This window comes from Phyllobates terribilis, unplaced genomic scaffold, assembly GCF_046119375.1.
Source record: "Phyllobates terribilis strain yellow unplaced genomic scaffold, ASM4611937v1 Scaffold_388__1_contigs__length_1821495, whole genome shotgun sequence".
In the NCBI taxonomy this organism is placed as follows: domain Eukaryota; kingdom Metazoa; phylum Chordata; class Amphibia; order Anura; family Dendrobatidae; genus Phyllobates; species Phyllobates terribilis.
The window spans coordinates 1,067,501-1,075,000 of NW_027363148.1; positions in this window are offsets into that span (position 1 = coordinate 1,067,501).

The window sequence follows — 7,500 nt, forward strand, 5'->3', positions numbered from 1 at the left end:
CTCGGAGATCATTGTGCTTCCCCGCACAGGGAGCGATTCGGACGACGGGCCCCCACGCCTGGGTGGGTGGGCGCCCCGCCGTTCGCCTGTGCGGGTCGTCAGACCGCTGCCTTCGCTCGGTTCGAATCAAACTCCCCACAGCTCGGCCACCTCCGCAGACGGGATGCGAGGCCGGCGTGCGCGCCCAAAGATAGGTGTCGGAAGCCCGGGGGTAGAGGAGGAAGGGGACCGCTCACCTTAAGCCGGCGCGAGCTCCAAAGCCCGGGCCGAGCGAGCGGCGCCACCTCCCCACCCAGGAGCGCTGCGCCAGATCGATCGGAGGAAGATCAGGGGGTCGTGGAGGGACTTGCCCAAGTACGGAGGCTGCAAACCCCTGTCGTCGGGAGATGCGTGCCCAAGAGTCCTGGAAGCGAGACTCGGGTACAGGCGCCCTTGCAGAGGGGGTACTGGATGTGGAACAGCACTGGGGTCAAAGCCACGAAAGCATCCGCCCTCATGGAGCCTCTCCTCAGCCTAAAAATCCAGATTTTAGCCTTGACGGCGCCCCCATGTGGAGAACCAGGGCCCGCGGGGGGTCTGGCCAGGCTCACTTCAACCCAGGAACACCTCTCTTACTTGGGATGGGCGACCGGCAAAAGCCCCCCCACGCAGCTGCGGAAGTCTGGGTTCAGCCAAGGTGCAGACCTCCAGCTGAACAGGGACTCATAGCCAAAACACGTGCCCGGGTCTACAGAGGTGAAAACCAGCTTAAATGAGTCGAAATGTGTCGAGGATGAGAGGTCCGTCTCTCTTATATATCCTGCCGGTGGTGTGCAAAACCCTGTCGTCAGGAGATGCATGCCCAAGAGTCCTGGAAGCGAGACTCGGGTACAGGCGCCCTTGCAGAGGGGGTACTGGATGTGGAACAGCACTGGGGTCGAAGCCACGAAAGCATCCGCCCTCATGGAGCCTCTCCTCAGCCTAAAAATCCAGATTTTAGCCTTGACGGCGCCCCCATGTGGAGAACCAGGGCCCGCGGGGGGTCTGGCCAGGCTCACTTCAACCCAGGAACACCTCTCTTACTTGGGATGGGCGACCGGCAAAAGCCCCCCCACGCAGCTGCGGAAGTCTGGGTTCAGCCAAGGTGCAGACCTCCAGCTGAACAGGGACTCATAGCCAAAACACGTGCCCGGGTCTACAGAGGTGAAAACCAGCTTAAATGAGTCGAAATGTGTCGGGGCCGAGAGGTCCGTCTCTCTTATATATTCTGCCGGTGGTGTGCAAAACTGGGTATTTGCATTGGGTGTCACCCTATACCCACTTTAGGGACACATGTCAAAAAGTACCCGATCGCCTGGAACTGTTAGGCGGATTCGGCTCCCTGAAATTTCCTCATTCTGGTTCTTTTTCACTTTTTTTCTATTTTGCGACATATAGTGAGCAGGCTGCATTACTGGTACCGGGGAGACCCCAAAACACTTGGAACTGGTGAGCGGGCTCAATTTATCAACGATTTGTGGGTCCTGGAAGTCAAAATTCTGACTTCTGAAAAAGACTAAGTATCAAGGACTCATCGGAGGAATCGCTCTGGAACTGAAATCGGATGCGCGCACTGTCATGCTCCCCTGTCTGGAAGTCTGACAAAAGTTGAAAAATTTTCTAAGTCCAGAAAAAATTTTTTTTTCAACTTTTTTTCAATTTTCCCCATGTGGGATATATATTTTACCCACACATATGAAGCCCTCCTGGGATGCCCTATAACATACTAGAACCTCATTTTGTGGAAGTTTTCACAAAATTGTGAAATTTTCAAAAACTCAGAAATTTTGGCAAAAACGACTAAGTATCAAGGACTCATCGCGCGAATCGCTCTGGAACTGAAATCGGATGCGCGCACTGTCATGCTCCCCTGTCTGGAAGTCTGACAAAAGTTGAAAAATTTTCTAAGTCCAGAAAAAAAATTTTTTTCAACTTTTTTTCAATTTTCCCCCTGTGGCATATATATTTTACCCACACATATGAAGCCCTCCTGGGATGCCCTATAACATACTAGAACCTCATTTTGTGGAAGTTTTCACAAATTTGTGAAATTTTCAAAAAAGTCAGAAATTTGGCCAAAAACGACTAAGTATCAAGGACTCATCGGAGGAATCGCTCTGGAACTGAAATCGGATGCGCGCACTGACATGCTCCCCTGTCTGGAAGTCTGACACAAGTTGAAAAATTTTCTAAGTCCCGAAAAATTTTTTTTTTCAACTTTTTTTCAATTTTCCCCATGTGGGATATATATTTTACCCACACATATGAAGCCCTCCTGGGATGCCCTATAACATACTAGAACCTCATTTTGTGGAAGTTTTCACAAATTTGTGAAATTTTCAAAAAAGTCAGAAATTTGGCCAAAAACGACTAAGTATCAAGGACTCATCGCGCGAATCGCTCTGGAACTGAAATCGGATGCGCGCACTGTCATGCTCCCCTGTCTGGAAGTCTGACAAAAGTTGAAAAATTTTCTAAGTCCAGAAAAAATTTTTTTTTCAACTTTTTTTCAATTTTCCCCCTGTGGCATATATATTTTACCCACACATATGAAGCCCTCCTGGGATGCCCTATAACATACTAGAACCTCATTTTGTGGAAGTTTTCACAAATTTGTGAAATTTTCAAAAAGTCAGAAATTTTGGCAAAAACGACTAAGTATCAAGGACTCATCGCGCGAATCGCTCTGGAACTGAAATCGGATGCGCGCACTGACATGCTCCCCTCTCTGGAAGTCTGACACAAGTTGAAAAATTTTCTAAGTCCCAAAAAATTTTTTTTTTCAACTTTTTTTCAATTTTCCCCCTGTGGGATATATATTTTACCCACACATATGAAGCCCTCCTGGGATGCCCTATAACATACTAGAACCTCATTTTGTGGAAGTTTTCACAAATTTGTGAAATTTTCAAAAAGTCAGAAATTTTGGCAAAAACGACTAAGTATCAAGGACTCATCGCGCGAATCGCTCTGGAACTGAAATCGGATGCGCGCACTGACATGCTCCCCTCTCTGGAAGTCTGACACAAGTCGAAAAATTTTCTAAGTCAGAAAAAATTTTTTTTTTCAACTTTTTTTCAATTTTCCCCCTGTGGGATATATATTTTACCCACACTTTTGGAGCCCTCCTGGGATGCCCTCTAACATACTAGAACCTCATTTTGTGGAAGTTTTCACAAAATTGTGAAATTTTCAAAAAAGTCAGAAATTTTGGCAAAAACGACTAAGTATCAAGGACTCATCGCGCGAATCGCTCTGGAACTGAAATCGGATGCGCGCACAGTCATGCTCCCCTGTCTGGAAGTCTGACAAAAGTTGAAAAATTTTCTAAGTCCCAAAAAATTTTTTTTTTCAACTTTTTTTCAATTTTCCCCCTGTGGGATATATATTTTACCCACACATATGAAGCCCTCCTGGGATGCCCTATAACATACTAGAACCTCATTTTGTGGAAGTTTTCACAAATTTGTGAAATTTTCAAAAAAGTCAGAAATTTGGCCAAAAACGACTAAGTATCAAGGACTCATCGCGCGAATCGCTCTGGAACTGAAATCGGATGCGCGCACAGACATGCTCCCCTCTCTGGAAGTCTGACACAAGTCGAAAAATTTTCTAAGTCAGAAAAAATTTTTTTTTTCAACTTTTTTTCAATTTTCCCCCTGTGGGATATATATTTTACCCACACTTTGGGAGCCCTCCTGGGATGCCCTCTAACATACTAGAACCTCATTTTGTGGAAGTTTTCACAAAATTGTGAAATTTTCAAAAAAGTCAGAAATTTTGGCAAAAACGACTAAGTATCAAGGACTCATCGCGCGAATCGCTCTGGAACTGAAATCGGATGCGCGCACAGTCATGCTCCCCTGTCTGGAAGTCTGACAAAAGTTGAAAAATTTTCTAAGTCCCAAAAAATTTTTTTTTTCAACTTTTTTTCAATTTTCCCCCTGTGGGATATATATTTTACCCACACATATGAAGCCCTCCTGGGATGCCCTATAACATACTAGAACCTCATTTTGTGGAAGTTTTCACAAATTTGTGAAATTTTCAAAAAAGTCAGAAATTTGGCCAAAAACGACTAAGTATCAAGGACTCATCGGAGGAATCGCTCTGGAACTGAAATCGGATGCGCGCACTGACATGCTCCCCTGTCTGGAAGTCTGACACAAGTCGAAAAATTTTCTAAGTCCAGAAAAAATTTTTTTTTCAACTTTTTTTCAATTTTCCCCATGTGGGATATATATTTTACCCACACATATGAAGCCCTCCTGGGATGCCCTATAACATACTAGAACCTCATTTTGTGGAAGTTTTCACAAATTTGTGAAATTTTCAAAAAAGTCAGAAATTTGGCCAAAAACGACTAAGTATCAAGGACTCATCGGAGGAATCGCTCTGGAACTGAAATCGGATGCGCGCACTGACATGCTCCCCTGTCTGGAAGTCTGACACAAGTTGAAAAATTTTCTAAGTCCAGAAAAATTTTTTTTTTCAACTTTTTTTCAATTTTCCCCCTGTGGCATATATATTTTACCCACACATATGAAGCCCTCCTGGGATGCCCTATAACATACTAGAACCTCATTTTGTGGAAGTTTTCACAAATTTGTGAAATTTTCAAAAAAGTCAGAAATTTGGCCAAAAACGACTAAGTATCAAGGACTCATCGGAGGAATCGCTCTGGAACTGAAATCGGATGCGCGCACTGACATGCTCCCCTCTCTGGAAGTCTGACACAAGTCGAAAAATTTTCTAAGTCCAGAAAAAAAAAGTTTTTCAACTTTACCCTTTAGGGATTTGAACCCAGGACCCTAGCAATAGCAAGGCTTCAGCGCTGACACCTGCGCCACCGTGGCCTCACAAACCAAATATCTGAAAATGAGGTTCCTCTCATCCTCTCATATAGCGCAAAAGAACAAACGTATATGAGATAGGTTAGGGTTTTTCCCGTCAACGCTGCTGATGATTTTCAACCGTGCAGGTGGCATCCTTATGGCTGCCTCAACCCCTGTGATGCCGTATAGAAGATATAGGTGATTTTCCTAGAGCGGAAGCTCATCAACCGCTCGGCTGATGGTACCTGGATGTGTGCAGCGGAAAGAAAGATCACCTCCGGTGCAGATGCAAGGACTTTAAAGCTCCGTTTGGCTGCGGGAAATGTGTCGCTATGAAGCGGTAAGTAAAAGTCATCCGTCGCCCACATATAGGTGTATGTAACCGCCACACAAGGCTGCGGCGGACCCCATGTTGCAGGGTTGTAAAACCGCGGTGATCGTTTGTATTATTTCCCCACAGCCACCAACGTACACCGCTGACATGCCCCATATGCCACAGGGTGACGAAATACCTGTCCACACATCTGAGAAGGGTGTGCATGAGGTCCGAAAGCAACTCGGAGATAAAAACAAACTTGGCCGTCGTCAAAGATCGACTTAGACTTGTTGCGGCTAAAGGCACATCTATAGCATTCAGCGAGCTCAAGCCTCTGCAATCCCTGGAAGATACGGTAGCATTTGTAGAAAGTCGTGGGTATTTTATAGTGAACAAACCTACATTTCAGTTAGACCACATACCGCTGACCTTTGAAGGACAGACCCAGGCGCCAACAGACTATTTGCCCCCCTGCTACCTGCCCACTGTGGACTCAGATTCACATATGATGGACCCGCTTGTTCCTGAACAGTCTCCAGACCATTTTGAGGGAGCCCCATGCCCCGAGTCGGACCCCTTTGAGGTCATGGACGGCAGCACACAAAACATTCAGTCTAGGCGATGGAAAAATGAAAGCTCCCTGGCTAGAACGGACGCCGGCTTGTATAGGCGTCACTCAGTAAATAGCCCCATGTTGAAGAGCTTCCGCACATATTTGACAGTAACCCGTGGGGTCCCTAATTGTAACCAGGAGGTATCAAATGTCGCTCGGTTTCTTTTCTTTATCAACCCACGATTTATAACTCTGGAGTACTTAAACAAACCCACAAAAGTGAATGATTTTTTTAAAAAACTTAGCAGCCTCAAACTATCGAACCAGACCTCCCTCAAAATACTGAAACACATTCGGCGATTCACCACCTACCAGATGAGGGGCACACAACTGAGCATAGAGAATCCTCAGCTATACCGGGCGTGTGAGGTGTTTATGAGCTTTACGGAGGACCTGCGTAAGACGTTGTACAGGGGAGTCTGCCAAGACTCAGTGAGCAAGAGGTACCCAATATTCGGAGAGATTTTTACCAAACATCGGCTGTCGGGTAAAAGAATTATATAACTGTATTTCACCCCACAGGTACGATACGCTGATGAAGCCCTCGAAAACACCGAATGACTGCCAGAAAATACTGAACGAAGCGAGACCCACATTTCTAGCGTGCATAGAGAATGTCCAGGAGGGGGGATCAGAAGAGGACCGAAGGGAAGTTATTCTGTACCTCCAGGCTCTTCTGATTCTAAGACACCTCCAAAGGCCAGGTGTTGTGCGCAATTTGACCGTAAGTAGTGTTAGTCTGCATGGGCAGCGGTCATTGCGGAACCGTCTCAATCATCTCCCTTCTTTTTACACCTTAGGTTTCAGAGTGGAACGGGAGGACCTATCACATGTACCGCGGTGTTCGAAAGACGATTGTCGGTGTGAAAACACACAAGTGTGCATCCACGCAAGTAGCATCGTTCGTGCTTTCAGAGGAAGAACATTCGGTAAGGTTTCTACAAGCCAGGGGACCCGGGCTACCCGACTCCACATGGGGTTGAAACCCCTCTGTTGCCCCCATGAAAAACTCGAGATCAAGTTTTTTTTTTCTTTTTCAGTGGTTCAAAGTCTACGCAGAACATATCAGACCTGCCATTGCTGCTGGCCGAGAAATCGCAAACTTTTTTCTGACGTGTACCGGGAAGGTCGTAAGGAACCCATCCGCTGCTCTCCGGCGTTATCATGAAAGGTAGGGGAAGGATGTCCAGTGAAAACTACCATATGCAGCTACATGCACTGATTTTTTTTTCCTCCACAGCTACAGCCTTCCACATATCACCAGCCATTTTGCACGACGTGTATGTGAAACGTGGACTCTCTCACGATATTCCGATTCCGAAAAGCACTTATTCGCACGATATCTGGCGCACACAAACGGTATGGCTGAGAAAGTTTACCGGGAGAAAACACTTGGGGATATGTGTCTTGCCCATGAATTGGTAATAAATTCGGGGCAGGCTGTCGGAGACGACAGCCAGGCTGATGGAGACGACTGGCGGGCTGATGGATATGACAGCCAGGCTGATGGAGACGACTGGCGGGCTGATGGTTATGACAGCCAGGCTGATGGAGCCGACAGACTGGCTGATGGAGGCGACAGCCAGGCTGATGGAGCCGACAGACTGGCTGATGGAGGCGACAGCCAGGCTGATGGAGCCGACAGACTGGCTGATGGAGGCGACAGCCAGGCGGATGGAGCCGACAGACTGGCTGATGGAGGCGACAGCCAGGCGGAT